Here is a 20,427-nt window from a genome sequence, read left to right as displayed (position 1 = left end):
CATGCTACTGACCTGCAAGTTTGTGTTAGATTTTCTGTAAGTTCCATTTTAAAATAGATAGCTTTTAAAAATAGAGAAATTAAGCAAATAATAAATCCAAGAGGGTTATTTGATGGGAATTTGTCTTGGCCTGGTGTTCTTGCTAACCTGAAAAAAACAGAAAAGCAAAAAATTTTAGTGATAAAAGAGTATCCTTTTCCTCAGACACATATTTCAAAAGCAATAAGAATTTATCATGCAGTCAGTATGCTTTCTATGAATAAGAAAATACACTTTCTTTTCTTTTGTTCGGCACATCCAATAGCCCATATCCACTTCTGGAAGTAACAGATGACACTATATCCATACCTTTGCTATTTTCTCGATGCTGCTTGCAAATTCTATGCTACTTACCTGTCCTAACTTTAGGATCTGTGCCAAGTGCTTGTGTTGAGCTTCAGTGTGTTAAAAGAATCCAGTCCCCCATCTCAGCAAACAAAAATAGCCCTAGAAACACTAGCAGCTTGACTTGAACGTATTTCAATTGCATTCAAAATTCTAGTATTTTTAGTGAATACATTTCTGCTCACTATTGGAAGTTTCATTGTTCCTGGAATTTCAACTTCACTATGTTTATCAGCAAAAAACCAAAACAACAAACCAGCCTATGAGACTGCATGTGTTGTTTCATTATAGATTTCTGGTGTACCATTAGAATGGAATAAATAGGTGGAAAACAAAATTATTATAGTGGCAATAAATTTTCATATGACTTTTTAAAATTACCTAGATAGCTCCTATGAACAAAATTAACCATAATATATTTAAACAATATTCTCTTTTGTCCAAAAAATACCTTGTTATCAAAGTTATTATTGCAATATTTAAAACCAGTTACTATGATTTTCTTGAGATGCTTCACCTCCCGCAGAAAAAAGAGACTGTGAGCTCATTAATTGTTGATCAAGATTTAGCAATTCTACTTTACTGTTTCAAAAACACAGAAAAGTATTCCATGGCCCATCCTTGAAGAGGCTAAATGTGAAGACAGAAGGAAACTGACTTAGAATTACACAGTGCAGATGTTCCTTTGGAAAGTTTGACAGAAGATTTGTGATGCTCTTTAACCAAGTTTCCATAAGATAGCAGAGGAAACAATTCAAAATGATAAGCGTTGACTGCAGGATATTTAGATTTATTCATTTTACTTGAAACAAAAGCAAGGAAGACAGACCCTGCATTCTCAAAGGTACTTAAAGATTTAATACTCCCATGCTGCCTAATCCTTCTGTCACCAGGATATGAAAATGAACCTTGCCTTGATTAATATTCTATTAATCCATGACAAAGTACCCATCTCACTCACACACTTAGCTTCTCGGCAAGTTCCTGAGATATGCCTCATTAACTGGATTACACGTTTGATCTGATTGCTGTCATATCATTCTGTTGACAGACAGGGTGCCTCATTCTGGACTGTGCAGTGAAGAGCTTTTATCAAAGCCAACCCTTTCCTGTAATGTCTTTCTGAACCTGCTCCTCTGATGTATGGAAGGTTGACCAAGGTCAAACCGTTTCTGATTAAATGTGAAAGTAAGTGTCAGTGTCTTGCCTGAATTATAAAACTAATTTGACTAACCTTTGATAGATCTTTGAGATAAACATGAAAAAGTCTATGCTGAATGATTTTCTTTTCATGGAGTAAAAAAACTATTTTCATCTCTGTTGACTTTTTTTCCTTATAACTTCTGAAGAAATTTAGGGCTGCTTAAAGGTAGCATTTTATCAGCCCTGAGATGAAAATTCTCAGCTAGTTACAGATCAGAAAAGACATGATCAACAGCTGCCCTCTTTTTTTCTCACAGAGAACAGCTCTTCAAAATGGAGTCATATTTCCCACTCCCTGGGGCTGCCTGCTCTTTTTTTCATCTTACCAAGAACTCAGTCAACTTTAAAAGTACAATGAGTTTTTTAACTTGTCTATAGGGCAACTGGATCAAGACCTGGAACAAAAGTATTTTCTTTATTTTTTTAGACTTCTTCTGATTGCCCTTTAAACTTTAATTGCTTACTGAGACATTAATTTTTATATACGCAGAGCTGTATTTTTAAAGGAAGTCTGACTCTAGAAGAGGGATAGAAATCAGTTTTTTTCCTTTTGTCTAAAATGGAAGAAAAACATTCATTATTGAGATATTCCCTTTCCCCACCATCTGGATATTAGACAGTTCTTTCTGGGTGCAGTTCTAAATGTTGATATTTTCAGAGGAGGGATGGTTTAGATTCAGTCTTACACAGCCAGTTCTGTCAGGCTGAAAATCTGTCTAGTCTTTCCTCAAAGATCTCCTGTGGTGGTGGACTCAAGCAGTCTTCTCTATTGTTTCAGTATCTTTATAATAAGAAAGTGCTCTTTAATATTTAATCTGAATACATCTCACATAATTTAAGTCCATTAAAACTGGTCTTGACTACTGTGGGCATGGAGAAGAGATTGCATCTTTCCTCTTTTTAACGGTTTCTGTATTATATGTTTTAACACAGCTTTAAGTTATCTTTGGGGAAAAAAGTAGAAATATAATTGATATTTACTACATTATAATTCTGCTTAGTTTAGATGGAGTATTTTAGGCTACAAGTAAATATCAACTTATTGATATTTTATAAGTAGTGACATGTTAATTGAGAAAACTCATATCCAAGCATAGTAGTCTCAGCTTCAATTAACATAGTGTGCAAAAATCAGTCTCATTAATTCTGAGTCTATTTACTTACAGCTGTTTGTCATTCGACATATGAAACATAAAACCCTCTACTGCTTGTATCCATAATTCTCTTAACTTTTGCTTTCATAAAAAATAAGAATTATTTCTTTTATTAGATGGGATAATACTGATAAATAAATACTGATAATACTGATTTCCTGACTCAAGGGCTATAAAGTTTTCAGAGACCATCCCATGTAAACAGGTGAGATGGTGGCTGTAAGTAAATCCAAGCTTTAATGTTGCATTGTGTAAGCATCACTGAGAGCCTGACAATGCATCTACTTCTTCTATCATCCATTCAATGCTATTGGATGAAAGTTTTAAGCAAATAAAGCACCTACTTATCTCTATAAGAAAGGTCCATTTTTTATTCCATACTTCAAAGTAATGGTTGAAAACCACTAGCTGAATAAAATCTTTTCTGTAGTGAAGTGAAACCACAGTGAAACTGCTCTAATAGTAAATAACACACTTTTAGTCAGCAGCTTGAAAACAAACCTTACTGCATAACGTAAAATGTAATTTTTACATGGCAAAGTTATGACAGCTTCTTTAAAAGCTGAATAAATATAATCTTTTATGTACCCAAAATAAAAATTAACTGAGTGTCCAAGGTAACAGAAACTACTGTTTGAGACCAGGACCAACAGAGCCCCTGGCTATAATGAGGTCAACAGCAAAAGTCTTGGTGTCTTGACTAAGCCAAATTGTCTTGATGTAGTTAAACATTCTGATTAGAGGTGAGATCTGATGGATCAGTAAAGCATGAACTATGTGAAATACATATGCACTGAGACAGATGGTCAGTCACCAACTTGACTTTGATCCTAACAAAGTGTTGACAGCATGAGGATTTGCTTTTCATTAATACCCAGCTGGATACAGAGAAATTTTCTTATTTCTACCACATATCATACAGGGTAATCAGCCCTGGAATACATATAGGCACCTTCCTCTGCCAGAAAGAAAATTATCTTGGCCAGAGATTGTAACCAGAGAGATCAGAAATTAATTGGACTTCCTTACAGTATCTAAGGGAACATTGTTGATTGCATAAGTATAAAAATGTTGACATGCAACAACATGACTAGGTATTATTATTAATAGACTGTAAATCAAAATCCTGACCCATTCTTTGTATTGAAAAAGACTGAATCCAGCAGAACAAAAATGTTTGTTTTAGTGTATGCACAAAGAACAAAAATTCTCCAATTTCAGTATGTCAGGTAAGATTTTTCCATATTGTTGCAGCATAAAAAAAATTTGTAATATGTGTAGGTTGATTTAATTGATGGTTCTAGAGAACATTCATGGAAAGTAAACTTTTCAAAGTAAAGTTTACCATTGTCTGTGAAACTGATAAAACATCCATAAAAAAACTTTCTGAAGAAGTCTTTATAATCAATTATAGGGAAATTCTAAATGTGATTCAGCTTACGTGTTACCTTATATCTCAACCATGGCAACATTTATATATTACATATTAGGTATTGGACAGATGATAAATGCAAAAAAGAAAGGAAAAGATCCTAAATTTTACCTGTTTTTGAATCAAGTGGTTTAGATTGCCAGCCTAGCAAGTCCACTGTGAAGGTTTATTTCATTCCCAGCTAGATCTGGATCTAACACGCTTCTCTATCTCATTTTTAATTAGATGGGGTTGTTATTAATTTTAAAAATAATCAATGTGTTACATTTTATAATCCAGAGTGACTGTTCTTTAGGAAAGAAAAAAATTTGTTGAAAGGCAATTTTAATGATGTGGATAGTTTAGTGCAAACATTTTATTCGTAGCACATTTTCCTAATTATACAGTGGCAAGTAATTTGGTTTACTATGAATAAATGGAAACCAGTTTGAATACTTATTATTTGCTTGGGTTTATACATAAGAAAAGTAATCCTTTTCTTCTGCTTGAACAAGTCATTAATATTAGAGACAAATTTAATAACAGTGTGGATACTTGTATTCTTTCTACTCCCAAATCTCTTAGGCTAAAAACCCATTAGCTATTTCTTCCATCATTGATGTTCTAACTTTTACATGGTAATTACATCTGTGACAGCTCGAAATTATTGTTGTGAGGACAGAAGTTGACCATTGCATCTAGAGCTTGCTTATTCAGTACTCGAATTTGTGGTGGTTTTTTCTAAAACTCTGCAATGCTAAAGAGATGCTCACAGGGCATGGGTTAGCAACATTCTGGAAAGCATCTTGTCTGCCCCATTGTCTGCATTCCGTCAAGGCTATCCAGGCATGTTCAAGATCATCTGCGAAGAAGAGTGAGTTGAGTGTGGCATAACTAATAACAATTTGAAATAGATAAGTTCCATTTGATGTTCAATAAAAGGAAATTTTCTTAAACTTCATTTTTTTCTTGAAGAATCAAACATAGCCCTAAATATAAATATTTGCAAAGTGTCAACCCAAGTGAAAACAACTGGAATTTCCACCCAAAAGCTGAAGCAAAATGCCAAAGAGCCCATATCCAGAACACAAGCAAACACTGTGAAGCAGGGGATCATTTGCCATTACAGAATTATGTTCTATTTATGAACAGAAAGGGCTGTACAGTCTCAAGGCTCTCTCTATAAACTTGTGTGAAATCACCATAAAGACTGTCACTGTGAAAAAAGGACGTTTTAGTAACTATAGAGACGTAACTGAACTGTACCACTCGGATGTTATGCTGTGAGTATTCCAGAAGATGCTGTGCAGTCGAGCACTACTTTATTTAGGCACCATTGTTTGCAAACAAAATATGGTATTTTTGTGCCAGAATCAGTTTATAATAGAAAAATAGTGAAGATTCATTCTTTTAAAATTTCCAGCCTGGATAGATCTGCCAAGGTTTTAAACTGCTGAGTAACCCATCCCATCTCAAGAGACCTGAATTATTCTTCTCTCTGTACTTCTGAAAATAATTCCTCCTTGCTGTAAATATCTTCAACACTTATTACTGCAACAAAAGCAATTGAAATTAAATTTAAGAGATGGTTTTGTTGGAGTTTTTTTTGTGCTTTCTCTTTTGTAGTTGAAGGAAGTTTTATAATACTGTATTTCTTAATTCTTGTTTATTGCTTTTCAGGAAAGAAAGGACTTTTCTTATGTATGTTTAAAACACAACATGCCACTGAATTTTACAAAACACTAATTTTATGTAAGTTTGCTTACATGGCTAAAATTAGTTCCTCTATTCCTAAATGAATATTTTAATAGTCTAAATACTACTGTGGGGTTAATTTTTAATAATTTCTTCTATCTTCTCTTTATGTTTTGCTACAATTGTTATAATTAAAATGTGAGTAATAAAATAAATTAAATGTTTTAGTCTGAACATATGCATTTAAAATATATATATTTTTCAGCCTCATAACATGAAGTTCATTTATTAAATGAATTTCAGTTCAATACCACTGATACTTCCAGTTGTATATGCATGCAGACATTATTGAGCGGTATTCATAAACCATCTTGTCTCACAGTAGTCTCCTGCTTTCTCTCAGTAACCTCTTCGTTATCTTTGCATTCTTCTTCTTTCTTTTAGAAGCTGTGGGCATATGAGGGATTGCTCTTGTCCTGGGGTGACTGTATGATACTGTATTCCCTATCGTCTGCCCTATGCCAGATGCAAATCCTGTGCCTTCCTGTGCCTTTAAGCCATTTCTCAGGAGAGCAGGGAGAGAAGCCAGGCGAATTTTTTTAGAGTGGTTTTTTCGAGGACATATACACTCCCTTGTGTTCTCTCACTGCTGCGGCAGAGTGGAGAAAAGAACCTTACATGCTTTTCCCAGCTCTCGGTTCCTTTTCTCAGGAGAGAGATAGAGAGTTAAAATTCTTTGCTTTTTTTTTCGCTGGCCTGCTGAACACCAGAACATCAGAACATCACTGGGAGACCCTACACTGGGGCCTGGAGGGGCCCACACTGAACCCCAGCTCCAGAGAAAGAGAGCAGAACCACGCCTACAGAGGACTTTGAATTTTACCAGGTTCTCTCCACAGTGAGAGGTTTTATTATTCAGCATTATTCTTTCTTTGTGCCTGCGTGCACTCTGCTTGTTAAATATATAACTTTTTTTTCACTTTCGTCAGAGGAATTTCTTCCCAAACCTGTGGGGGAGGAGCAGCTGAAACCTGCCTTCTTTGGAGGAGACATTCCTTCCAGAGTGTTTCCCATAATTTGTCTCAAACTGCAACAGCTGTTATTTCTGAAGTGTAGGTACTGACAAGGCCTTTTTATTTTGAAGAATTATCTCTGCTGAATCTCCCTTCCCAACTGAAAAAGCCCATGAATATCCTGTGTTCACTTACTGGAATTCCTGCCTAGTCTGGACTGCAGTCTTTTGCAGTATCATGTTCCTGAGTCAAAACTAATTCCTCTAAAATATCTGCCTCTCTAAGAAGGAGATTTTTTTGCAACTTATGCTTACACTTCTAAAATAACTGCTAAGGGTTTTTCCAACTTTTTGGTTTGTTGAAATTTCTTCCTGAGGTTCCTCCCAGTTTTGAAAACATTTTTAAAAGGTTATTCATCAAAGGTTACAAACAAACCTTTCTGTCCAATTTTCTCCTAATTTCTGAAAACAGAAGAAAAATATGTTTTCTTTAAATACTTCCAAACCATCAGTAAATTAGTTATGCAATGTTTTGAATGCTGTAGCCTCTATATAATATTACTATATTATCACACTCATACACTTACACCTTCCACTTAAACCAAAGGCTATTTTTATATTTCAGATGCCACCTTTTAGATGGCAGACATTCAGGATAACAAGGAATTTTCAAAGAACTGAAAGTAATGAGGGAAATACATCTCTGTCCTGGATGATTGTTCACACCCTGAAGGTGCTCTACTAAATAACATAAAATTAGTACCTTCTCATATATGGAGACATCTCTTCCAAGACACCCAATTATTGAAGGAACAGCATGATTTCAAATTGTGGATGGAAATGTACTACTCTCTTGAAGACTCAGTTATTTGCTTTTGGAAGAATAGATCTATTTATCCTTTTGGCAGTTTTCAGAGGCTGATTTGGTAAAGGGAGTTTCTGAAGTTCTACTATCCATTTAAAAACCCTCAATTCTTCTATATTCCTTTTACACATACATGTACAAACAGATTTGCATACACACACAAGGAGTTTGAGTGCCTACAGTAGGGCAACAGGTACCACTAACTGAGATGTTGCTCAAGTTTTTTGTGCGCTTTTGCAAACTAGCTTAATCCATATGAGAGTAATATGCTCAACAAGTTTACACGGAGGATAAAGAATGGATTTATGCCAAATTGCACTTAATTTCAAGATGTAACAATTCTGATTAGCTACCCTCACCTTTGCTGCTGACAGCCCAGAACTGTTCCCGTCTGGAGTGCCAACGTTAGAATAAGTCTGCTTTTGTCTCTCATTTTGCGCAAGCTAGTTATTTTGCACAGCCCTCAATCTTAACTTTTAATAAAGCTCTTTATCATTTTCTGCAGCACAAGGTTTTCATTTAGAATAATTTTTTTGATTTATTTACTTCTCATTACCAAATTCCTTGGACATCAGACATTTTATCCTGGAAAATAAATGTTTAAAATAGAAGCTAGGACAAGGGAAACTGTTGGACCAAAGATTATAAAAAGTCCAGGGATATCTAATCAGACCATTTATCACTGTCACACATGTTTCCAGAAGCTACTCCAAAACATCCATCTACTCTCCTAGGAACTTCATTGCTTTCTTCCTAAGTGTCAGCAAAATAATCTATTCATACCATTTTGGATTCAGCTAAAACCAAGGGTGCTGGAGAAATGAGACCTGCTTAGTAGGTCAATATCATCTATGGAATTGTTTTGAATTTTAAAAGCATCACATCCCAATTTTGTATTTTCTTTTGGAGTATATTTAAAAAAATAATGCTCTTGGAAAGATGCTGAAAATCTAAGAACTCATTGTCTCTCTTCCGCTTTCTATTGTATTCAAGCTTTCTCTTTCCATCTTATAGGAGTAGATTTTTAAGTAAGGTAGTTAATATATTTCAAGTTCCTTAATAACAACTTTCTTTTGCAAAACAGAGACATAATGAAAATACATGTGTTTCAAAAGATTCAAAACCTTGCAGCATAGAATTATTTGACGTGCAAGGTCACAAAGTGTCATTCTATTATTTATTTATTCTAGCATACCCCATCTGGAAAATAATTACTGTGGAACTGCTCACTCACTCTCCGTGCCCCCCACCCATGACTGGATGGGAAGAAGAATCAGAAAAAGGTAAAGTCCGTGTGTTGAGCTGAGAACGACTTAATAAAGGAGATAAAATTTATTAATAATAATTAATAATTAAATAATGCAAGAAAAATAAATAGAAATTAAAATAGAAATAATAATTAAATATCAATAATAATAGAAAAGTAAAGGGAGATAACAAAAAGAGAAAGGAATAAAACCCTAGGAAAAAACTACCAGTGCTCAATAAAATTGCTCACCAGTCACTGCCAAATGCCCAGCCTGTCCCTGAGCAGCGATCATCTATTCCCAGCCAACTTGCCCCACTTTGCATACTAAGCATGCTGTTCTGTGGTATGGGATATCTTTTTGGCCAGTTTATTTTCAGCATCACATACCCACTTGATTCAGCAAATTGAGGTGGTCAAAAACATCCACTTGACTTTTAACAAATTGTTCTTGTAAAATTATTTATTATGTGTTAAGAGCACACCATCCTTCATTGAATAAGTGCAGCAATCACTGCATCCACTAATCTTTCTTATACCTTGTAATATGATGTAGCTTATTTCTTTTATTGTTCTTCTCTCACTTTTTGTAAGGATCATTAACAAATGCATGTTTCTATGTGCACTGGCTATGCACTGACTTTTCCCTTCAGTATTGGTTTATTCCACTTTAAATGCAAGTTGTGTGGTTCAGGGGTCCACAACTGTACATATTGCTTTCCATTGGGTATATTACCCTTATAGTCACAACGGTATGGTTCTGATATTAATTTGTGCAACCTTGGGTATTTACAGCAAATGGGCCCAATTTTCATAACTTCCAAGCATGCAACATTGACTTTTCAAACGATCTCTGAACTAGTATTCCCATACTGACAGCAACCTCCCCCAACAGCCTTTTTAATGTTCCAGTCTAAGAATTGCACCTCATTTCTAGCACTTATTTCTTTTCCCATTTGTTACTTTTAGTGCAAAGGAAACCAAACTTGCAACATACTTGACAGCAGACAAGTGCCTAAGTGCTGATCTGTAAACAGTCTGGATTTAATGTTTGTTCACATAACCATAATCTGTTTCCCAGTGGGCATAACTTTAATTTTCTTTAATAATTAATGAGGCAGCTGTCTTAAGAAAAATAAAATAAAAACTACAAGGATCATTCAGCTGAGTCAATTCCTAGGTCTACATGCCAAGAATTATAACTTGTCCATTTCTAATAAGTAGGGGCTTTTTTTGCATAAATAGCAGCTAATAGTACCTTCTATTTTCCAGTTTAAAACAGAAGATTATTTACAATGCATCTTAATTTTAATCTGAATTTGATTTTCTTACCACAGGTAGACATTCACTAACTGCTGTCCAATATCTGCAGTAAACAAGATAGAAAAATGACAGATTATTTTCTCATTTCTTATATCACTATAATTTATCTCCAGGCAGTATTTCAGATACATGCTGAAAAAACCAGAAATTTTCTGAAATGACAGTTTGAAAATATGTCATTTAAATGTTATGATAGCATTCAGGTGTGAGGGACAACTTAAGATTATTCAGGCTAACTCAGTCTTGATTTCATTTTTAATCACATTTTCTCATTTTACACATTTGATTTGTTGTCATTAACACTTCTTTATGTAGCTTTCCTTTGTGCAATATCTTAAGTATAGATGGTTTTCTTTTAGGGAGTATGGGGCAAAAAACTTCTGACACTGTGAGTAATGAGGACTCAACAGGGCTGTGTAAAAACAACCTGATGTTCCTCAGTACAGCCTAAGACAAGGGTGGTTTTCATCCTCAGTGTGTGCCAACAGGAGATGATGCACACATCTCTGCTATCAGCTTCAAGAGCTCGTTTGATAACAGCAGAAAGGCATGGGCACAGCAATGACTGGAGAGCCCCAAGGGCCCTGGCTGAGATACGCTGACTGAAGATACCTAATTAGAGAGCGAACTTGCTTAAGTCTTTCAAAGTCTGCAGGCAATATTTACAAAATAATATTTTCAAAGTCTTAAAACTCAACTGAGTTGGGACAAACGTCAATGCCAGTTGAAGACCTTTCATTAACTTGACCGTTCCGCTCCCTCTTTGACATTTTTCAAATCCCTTCTTCACAGGATGGGAGGTTGTCAAGAGATTTAGGGACCTAAAATATTTAGAATTTTTTTCATGTTGGCAAGACAATATTTTTCTCTAACCTTCTGAAACAGTGAAACAGTAAAATTATTTTCACAGATATTTTTAAAACTATGCAGCTTGAAACAGATTTGTAGCCAGAAAAAGTATAAATATTTAAAACCTAACAAAGTATTAAGCAAACTGAAAATAGGTTCTTATAATTGGAATGTCAGCTAGTTTTCTACATTTTCTTATTAACTGATGTCCCTTCCATAACATTTTTCATTACAGTATGGCCTTCTGAATTGCCCTGAAAAATGCCTTAAATACATAAATGCATGTCCATCTGGGGAAGTCCTACGGTTAGTGCCCTAGAGAAGAAAATAATTCTGGCATTGTTTCAATAATAGTATTTCACATTTCTTTAGGACTTCATGCAGAAAGCCTCAAAGAGTCATACAGTTTTAATAACTACAATCTAGAAGCAGATTGAATGCATGCTTGCAAAGAGAAAAGCCATATTAGATACAGCAGCAGCTCACAGCCTGGGGTATTGCAATTGCCAGTAATCCCACTATGCCTGCCAGTCAGAGTATTGACCGGGATAATGTACCCTACATATTTTTCTAAATAATGGTATAGTCTCTAATTTTCTCAGACCAGCAGCCTGTCTACAGTGCTTTATACTGCAACAGTATTTAGCTATGGTAGCCCTAGAAAAAACATTAAGAATCTTTTCGAAACAGAATATGGCTAAAATTCTCTTTGCCTTCTTTCAGCTGTGGAAGAAAAACTCTCATTTTCACATCTTTAGTTTTGCTTTGTAAATTACCTGGATGATTCACACACAAATCGGAAGAAAATATCGAGAGAACAATTTCTTCCTTTATCTCCAAACAACCACAGTATGCTCTCCAATACACAACAGAAAGCAGAAAAAAATAAGTTTACCAATAAAAAATCAGTGCAAACCAGGAGGGCCTGAGCTTGATTTCACAAAATTAGTTTTACATGAGTAAAATCTTGTCTTAGCACATTGAATACACATATTGATCAGCAGCATATAGAGCATAATCTTTCCTAAGATTTTTCCTCTCACTTCACAACCTATTTCAAGATTCAGGATGGGCTTTTCAAGGTGCAGAAGCAACTCTTCCTCTTAATACCAAATCATCCTTAGCCTCACAACATTTCTCCAAATTGTTAAATATTTTTTAAAGGATGGAGAAATAAGAATATCAAACAAATATACAGGAAGTCTCTGTTTAGTGATAGATTCTGTGTATTTTGAATCTGCAAGATAAACAAAGCATACACAAATATACTTAAACTATGTGGCATCTTATGTCTTCATAAAGACAGCCTGTCTTTTCTCCTAGATAAATTAGGAGGAAGAAAAACACCCAGATTGTAATAATTATAGCTGGAGGAAAATTCAATTTGTACTACCGTGAACATACTAAGCTTGAAGTGTCTACACTGTTTTTGACATTTTGGGAAGGAAAATAATTCAGACATGAATAAAACATCTCCATAATACATGGATGCACAATATAAAGTAATTCACTGTTAAAAGCAGTTGATTCGTCTAAGATTATTGACTGGAAAAAAAAAAAAATTAATAGAAACAAAAGCAAAGACCTAACAAGTGAAAAGAATCACAATAATAATCAACTCTACAGTTTGCCCACTGAAAAAGACCTTCTTTCAAAGCTGACCATACAGACTACCAGAACAGGCTCCCCGGGGGTGAAAATAAAATTAAGAGTAATTGACTAAACCAATTTTGTTTGTATTTCCCAAGCTATGAAGCAACTTAATAGTCAAAAACCACCCTACAAACATATTTAATTAGTATACATATGCATTTATATGTAACATGTAATTTATATTACAAGAACACACAAACAGAGATAGAAACCTAGATTTGGAAAGATAACTGCAAATAAAGTATGTAAAAGAATGCTTGTCTCCCCCAACACAAATAGTCTCAACATTCGTGCATTCTACTTAGTAAAAGTCTGCTTTGATTGTAGTTCTAGAACTTCTGCTTCCAAGTAGTTCCCTGCCACTTTTCACATATTCCACAGCTACTGTTCTCACAGGTGTTGGCCCTTTTCTTTCCTTTCTCATCATCTTTCACAAGCCTTCCAGATCCTGAGGTGATGCTCTTCCATTATTCTGCTGATGTGTGTACAGGAGTTATGCCCCAGCCCTTGGGTAAATGAGCTGCAACACATTGACTTCTGCTGGCAGCCACTGCTCCTGATGAAGGTCACGCACCTGGGAGGGATGTCCTTATGATTTAATCCACCATATGCTGATCTCTGTACAGAAATTCTCCTCACACATTTCAGTACCAGCTCCTCCTGAAGGTGGAGAAGATGTCAAGTAGGGTGGCCTACCTTGGCCAATTTAGGAAAGGAATAAATTCAGGCCAGGATAAAGTGCAAAAAGACATTGTGAAAAATGTGCAGAATAAGTGCTACACTAATGAGCTGTATTTTGGATAAACGTGGATGAAGGCAGTAGTCAGCTTAATCACATTTAGTATAGAAGTTAGCAGGTAGGCTAGAAAGGTAGTTTTGTTTGCTTTTTAGCTTGTTGTGGTGGCTTTTTACCCAGCGCAGGCAGTGTGTACCAAGAAAACATGGCACTCCAAATTAAACAGAAACTTTTTTCTGAGTGTCATCTAAAAGGCAAAAGCAGCAAATATGGTCCATAAATTACATATGGTGCTTATGAAACACCATAAATACATTTATAGAACTGTGACCACTTACCTGTTCCAAAACACTGTTATGAACCAAGGCAGAGATAGCAGCCTAAAATGCATAAAACGTGATTCAACATTCTGCACCAGTCTCTAGGAGACTTATGTAGCATAAGTAAATTCTGAAAATACTTTTTTATAAAATACAGTTTTTCTCACTCCAGATTTTTTCCTTTGCATTTTGATGGGGGACAGAGCCAGTGTTAAGCAATAAATGCTCTCTTATGTCTTCTGATTTCTGCACATACAAAAACTCACCTCTCATATTTTTGTTCTACAAAATGCAGTGGCTTTGAAGCAGCTATTTTATTTTTATTGAAGTCTGGCTATGATTTCCCTGTGCATTTTCTCGAGCCAGGATTCAGTATTTGGTTGATGTACCAGAGCTAGGCTGACAGCACATGAAAAGGATACATGATAATCATTCGATTTAAGGTAGACTACAACTATGTCATCAATGAATTAGGGTTACTATTGTAAGTAAGTGCCATCTTAAAACAGTCAAGGAAACCAATTTCTTTCTCTTCAGTTAGGAACCATGGTGAGTAAATCAGGAGATTCAGGTTCATAGGAATTTTGTACAGTCCAATCAAGTTCAGATACTTGAATATTTGCCAAATCAATCCAAATGTAATTTCTCCTGTTCCTTCATAAATGTTACCTGCCTCCCAGCCGGGCTTTCTGTGTATGTTCTTAAAGTTGTTAGACACACGAGCCCTGTGTTTTTATAAACAATTTTGTACTGAGATTGTTTCTTAATGGATATTGGGTGTCTATTCACCAATACGTGAATATTGAGATCTGTCCTTATCATAAAAATGCTTTAGTAAATCACTGCAGATCCCACCAGTGGGCTCAGCTGTAACACAGTTGCTGCAACTAGTGGTTTTGTTTAATTCGGTATGAAAGATGGTTTCCACAGAGAGAATCTCAATTAAACAAGAATGTAATACTGAGGGGGCATCCTCAATTGCATCATCTTAGTAATTAATGAAAACATTGAGTTGCATTTCACTCAGGACAGCCTGAAGCATCCTACCTAGTTTACTCATCCATTCTGTCCCAATAGTACTGAAATCAATTTTTTAAGAAAAGGAATTTCTGTGTTGTAGTACCTGTTGTGCTTGGCATTTTTCTGCCTCACCTTGCAACAGCCATCAGTTCATTACTGTATTTGTGACATCAGCTGCTGCTGCTGTTGGCACCCATTTAGCAGCACAACTGCAGTAGTCACAGCAGATATGCTGGGTGCAAGTGCCATGTGCAGGGGTGTGATGGGCACAGTTGTCACATGCTGGGCACATGATTGCCATGTGATGGGTACATGATTGATATGTGATAGGCATGTGATTGGTGTCTGTTCATCACACAATGGGCACCAGAAGAGCACATGACTGTCACATTATTGCCACGTAAAGAGCTAAAGAGCTCCTGCTCTTTAGCTGGCCCTGCTTTTTGCTCTGCTGCTGCTTGAGATGACCTAGCACATTTTCTAACAGTTCCTTGTTATTCCAGCTTCTACTTAGATGTTCTGCAGTTCTGCAAAAAGGAGATGCTTGAGTATGTTTTATTTTGTCTCTAAACCATGGGAAAGGTCTGTCTCAGTTTTAACTACCATAATGGCAGCCAGAACCACAGTCTGTGACTGCTTTAGAGTTGAAAGCAGATTTCCAAGCCAATCTGTTCCCTTTTATGAGGCTGTGACTTCAGTAACCTCACTTCAGAAACCATTGCTCCAGGACGACCTCCATCCTGGCACACTTAGGTGAAACTATTTATTTCCAAATTTTTATTGCACTTCTACAGATTATGTCAGAAGAGAACTACTTGGAAGAGAACTCCAGGCAGTATGGTCTACAAAAAGCTGGTGCAAAGCTCTGACTTGGGGAAGAGGACTGGTGCCCCAGTGATCAACTTTAGCAAGAGGGTGCGAGTGGTCGGCATTTTATTCACTGAAAGGGTGGCCAGGCACTGGAACAGGCAGCCCAGGGAAGTGGTGGAATCACCATCACTGAAAGCATTTAAAGGACAAGCAGATGTGGCACTTAGGGACATGTTTTAGAGGTGGACTTGGTAATGCTGGGTTAATGGTTGGATTTGATGATGTTAGAGGTCTTTTCCCTCCATGACTCTGTGTTTCTATGACTTTGAAGCAGAGGCTTTATCTTCCCATGTCTCTGCTGTGTCCTGCTTAACCTGCCCTTGGTGTCACTTGGGGCCTCTTGGTGACATGCTCTGGGTAAGAAACACCGTGCAAAAATGCAAACACCAACAGCAGGGAGGCTGCAGCAATGGTTTGTGTGTGCATCAGTGTTCTTGGCAATCTGTTTCTGGAATAAGGTATTACCAACTCTTTGTCTATTTAGAAATGATCAGTTTGACAAATGGTGGCTATAAAATGAAACTCTTAAATTGCTGACCTTAGGAAGCCCAAGCAGTAGATAGTTTTAGTAACTATCAAGACCGAAGACACCTTAAAACAGACACAAATCATGTTTGCCATCACAAAGATTATCAATCAGGAAGTGAAATAGAAATATTTTTTTTCTCTTAAAATTCAATACATAAAGAGAATTTGCAGCTTTACTTATGGAAATAAAAAAGGAAATTATTACATCACAAGTATTTCTCTATGGATTGTCTATCAAAAGACTGCAAAGCTGGTAAAATACCTCTACTAAATTGGAACCAGATCCCAGACTAAGATTTAAGCTTTCTGTGAATGTAAAATAGACATGAACTTGTACATTTATCAGAGTTCAGGAGAAACCACAACAGAGGATTTCATCTTTAGAGTAAGTTTCCATTTATTGTTAAATTTGCTGTTTTGTGTATCTCCCAAAAAATTTACTACAGCTGGTTGATCTTATTAAACCATGACTTTATCTAGCTGCTGTGGTCCAAGTGTTCAGCTCACAAACAGAAAATGCTCAGTAGTTGACTTTGTCCACCTTTCTTTATTATACCCACAAGGGAAAAATTATTCCTTAGGTTTAATAAAAATGCTGTGGTTCAGTTTGAGGACAGTATTTAACAATGTCTACTCTGACACTGTCTCCCTAAATTTCCTAAGGGATTCCAAATGTATGCTATTAGTTATGAAGATGACATAAATGGAAGAGATTATATATAATAAGCTGGCAGCAAAATAAGGCCTCAGTGAACAGCTGAGTGATTGCACTTTGTAACTCAGATGAAGATGAAAAACTGTAGAGTAATAAACATTTTAAATGACAGGGAAATGTGATCCTCTACTATTCAATTTTAAAACAAAATGTTCTGGTTCTTATTAAGGCCCACAACAACCTTTTTTGCTTGCTCTTCAATGAGGAAAGATGGCAGAAATCAATACAAAAATCATCTATCATTTACTTCAGTCACTCTTCAGTGTATGTGCCAGGCACCCATGGATCCACAACTAATTTGAAATTTCCATGTCTACAGGTGACCTGAAAATTTTGTTTATCATGACAAGCTACAGATTAATATTAACCAATGTCTAATTTCATTCTATATTTTTTTCCTTGTATACATTCCAACACAAAACTTTGTACAAAATTATAATCTACTGAAAGGGTATTATGTAAAACCTCAAGATTTAACAATTTATCCAGGGATTTATTAATTAGACATCCTGAAGTACATCTTTTACAACAAACCCAAACGCAGTAAGGAGGCACTTTTGTGCATTTCATTGTGTCCTACTGCTGAATTCCAGATTTACTACACACAGAAAAGTCAGGTGCCACCAGAATATAACACGCAAATTTTTTAGCATTTCAGTCCCTTCCTGCAAAAGACTTTGCCCTCAAGAAACAGCTACAGTGATCACATCCTTCTCTTTAGTGGGGAAAAACCTGAGTGGGGAAAATAAAAGGTATTGCACGCTAGTGAGGGCACGCACTGAGGCATGGGTCTCTCTAAGTGCCATGTTACATGAACAAGGCCAATCATTCATAGGAGGAGAATTGGGGATAGATCCAAATAATTTGGACAGAAGCCATTCTCCAACAACGGACCACTGTAATATGACGATAAATATACATATAGCATAAAGAGGAGCCATGGGTGCTTTGGAAGAAATTATTTTTTCTTGTGCAGAAAACAAATTTATGAATTTCCAATGAGGAAGTCAAATTTTTCAAAGGTGTAGTTGTTCCTATTCTAAAGGTTGTCACTAAGTTCATGGCCAAATATTAAGTCTTTGAGCATATAAAAAAGGCAGTGGATCTGAAAGCTAGACAAGAAATTGTTGTGTGTTCTGATCAGCCTTGCAACATCTCAAAAAAAGACTTTCAAGGATATGGCACTAAACTCCCCAGTCTCTGGTACATTCATAAGCATTCAAGCTTTCCCATTCAAATATGCAGAGCTTCTGGATATTAGTTGCCTTGCCTTTTCCTTGTCTCCTGTGGCCAACAATCAATAGTGAACCACTTTATCGTGGTGGATACAGTTAAGTCCTGATCTGTGAAACTCTTTCATCCCTTAAGTCCTTATGTAGTCTAAAGATCTTACTAATTTGGAGCTATTCCAAAGAAAGCTGCAGGAAACACATGGTTACTTGCTTGTGAGTCAACATGTGCACCCTCTCTGCAATCCATCCTCAAAGGCAAACAGAAGTAATAGTCGCTCACCTACTACCAAACACACAGGCATCAAAACTTTTCGAAACAATGTTTACAACATGGTCATTGTTGTCATCTGGAAGGAATGGACAGAGGCACCTGAAGTTACTTGTAATTAGGCCAAGCCTTTTGGAGAGGAGTAACGAGCTCCTGAATAATTGTTGGAATAAAACTGTTCCTGAAGAGCTAGAGCTGGGAGGCCAGGGACATACCCTAAAAAATTGTGAGAGCAAATCAAAATCCGTCTCCTGGATAACTCAAGATTACTTAAAACATGGGAACTACTGCTATTGACTTTAATTTGTGCAGTGTTTGTGCATTTTGTTTTTGTTAGTCTGCTCATAGAAGGTGACCAATGCCAGTCATTATCCTCAGGTGACTGGGGGAGACTTTGTCAGTCACTTTCACAGACCTCTGGAGGGCTGAGATGGCTCTGCCTTTGAAAAAGTTGTAACTGGGATACTCTTCTTAGAAGCAAAAGCTTCTGCAGAACTCAAAATGGAAGATGGAGAATGACTATGTTTTTTCTGTTTGCTCTTGCCAGTATTATATAAGGACTGAGGGTTATTTTTTTCCATTTAACAATAATCTCTGATATTATAGAAGTCACTGATTTTACTTCTAATATTATTATATCTTCAATATAATTTGCTGTAAGAACTAAACAACATATTATTGAATATTTTTTAAGTGTTTAATGAGCTCAGTTTATTATGAAGCCCTGTAGATTTATCTGGATAAATTAGGGATGTTTCAAGACTCAGTCTCTCCAGGTCTGTGATAATTTAGCATCTGCTGTTTTCATATGATGCTCTGGAGTGCCAGCCTATGTACCTAAAAATATGGTTTCATGTACTCCAGATCAAGAAAATTGCCATGTTTATTTCAGTCACGTATAGACACAAAATATCTGTAAGGGTTTCTGAATCAGGTAAAGTTATCACAATCTTTCCAATTTAAAAAAATGAAAATTTCTTTCTGTTTCCAAAACCTGAAGAAAAACGGAGGCTGCACATCAAACTAAATAGGCAAAATTCCATGTATGCATCAAGATGAGTATTTTTGTTAGAAAAAAAACAATTACCATGAAAAACTGAGAATGCTAAATTCCTTCTATTTTCTGCATACAGTCCAGAGAGAAGATTTATAAAACAACCATTAGTGCAGCTTTTCATGAGAGCACTATGTAGGAATCAATATGCCAGCACAAGCCCAATGCCTTTATACAAAGCAGCAGGACTGCCTGTGATGGCATAGTCCTTCCCAGCAGGGAAGAGATCAGAGCTGGGACCTGGCTGTTGTCGGTGGATATGGCTGTCTCAGCCATCTGCAGGATAGCAGGGGCTCTGCAAGCACCTGCCACATTATATCAGGAATGTCTCAGATCTGGAAATCTCTGAGTTCGATACCCACTGCTTTCAGGTGTCTAGACCATAGGCCAAAGCAGGCATGTCTGCTTCCTGCAGCTGTTCTTCTCTATCTGAGCATGCTGGAATTCTCAAGCTGTACAAAACAGCAGGTCTTCTTGTTGAGGGATAGCTATCTTATTAATTTACTATAAGCAGGGTAAGGTTTCTTGGTAAAATAATAGGAGCACATTATAGGAGACCTGGAGATCTAGTTAAACAAAAAAAGTTATGGTTTGTTTATTTATTTTTTTTTACATTGAAAGAAAAGCATTTCACCATTTTCATTTTAAAAAGTAAGATAAAAGAAATTTCTTCTCAAACTTAGAGAAAATCACAATACTAGACATCACTGTGTAATTGTTAGTCACTGTAATACCTGGAGATACTATAACTGTGTCACAGTAGGATTTACCAGCATATACCTACTGTATCATCAGTTTGAAAGCTCAAAACCTGTGTACACATAAATTATTCTAATAAATGGCAAGTTGACAAGGAACATCTGCTCTAGCTGGTGAGCCCACTAATGTG

The sequence above is a fragment of the Corvus cornix genome, chromosome 2 (genome assembly GCF_000738735.6).
Source record: "Corvus cornix cornix isolate S_Up_H32 chromosome 2, ASM73873v5, whole genome shotgun sequence".
NCBI classification, from domain to species: domain Eukaryota; kingdom Metazoa; phylum Chordata; class Aves; order Passeriformes; family Corvidae; genus Corvus; species Corvus cornix.
This window is presented reverse-complemented; position numbering follows the sequence as displayed.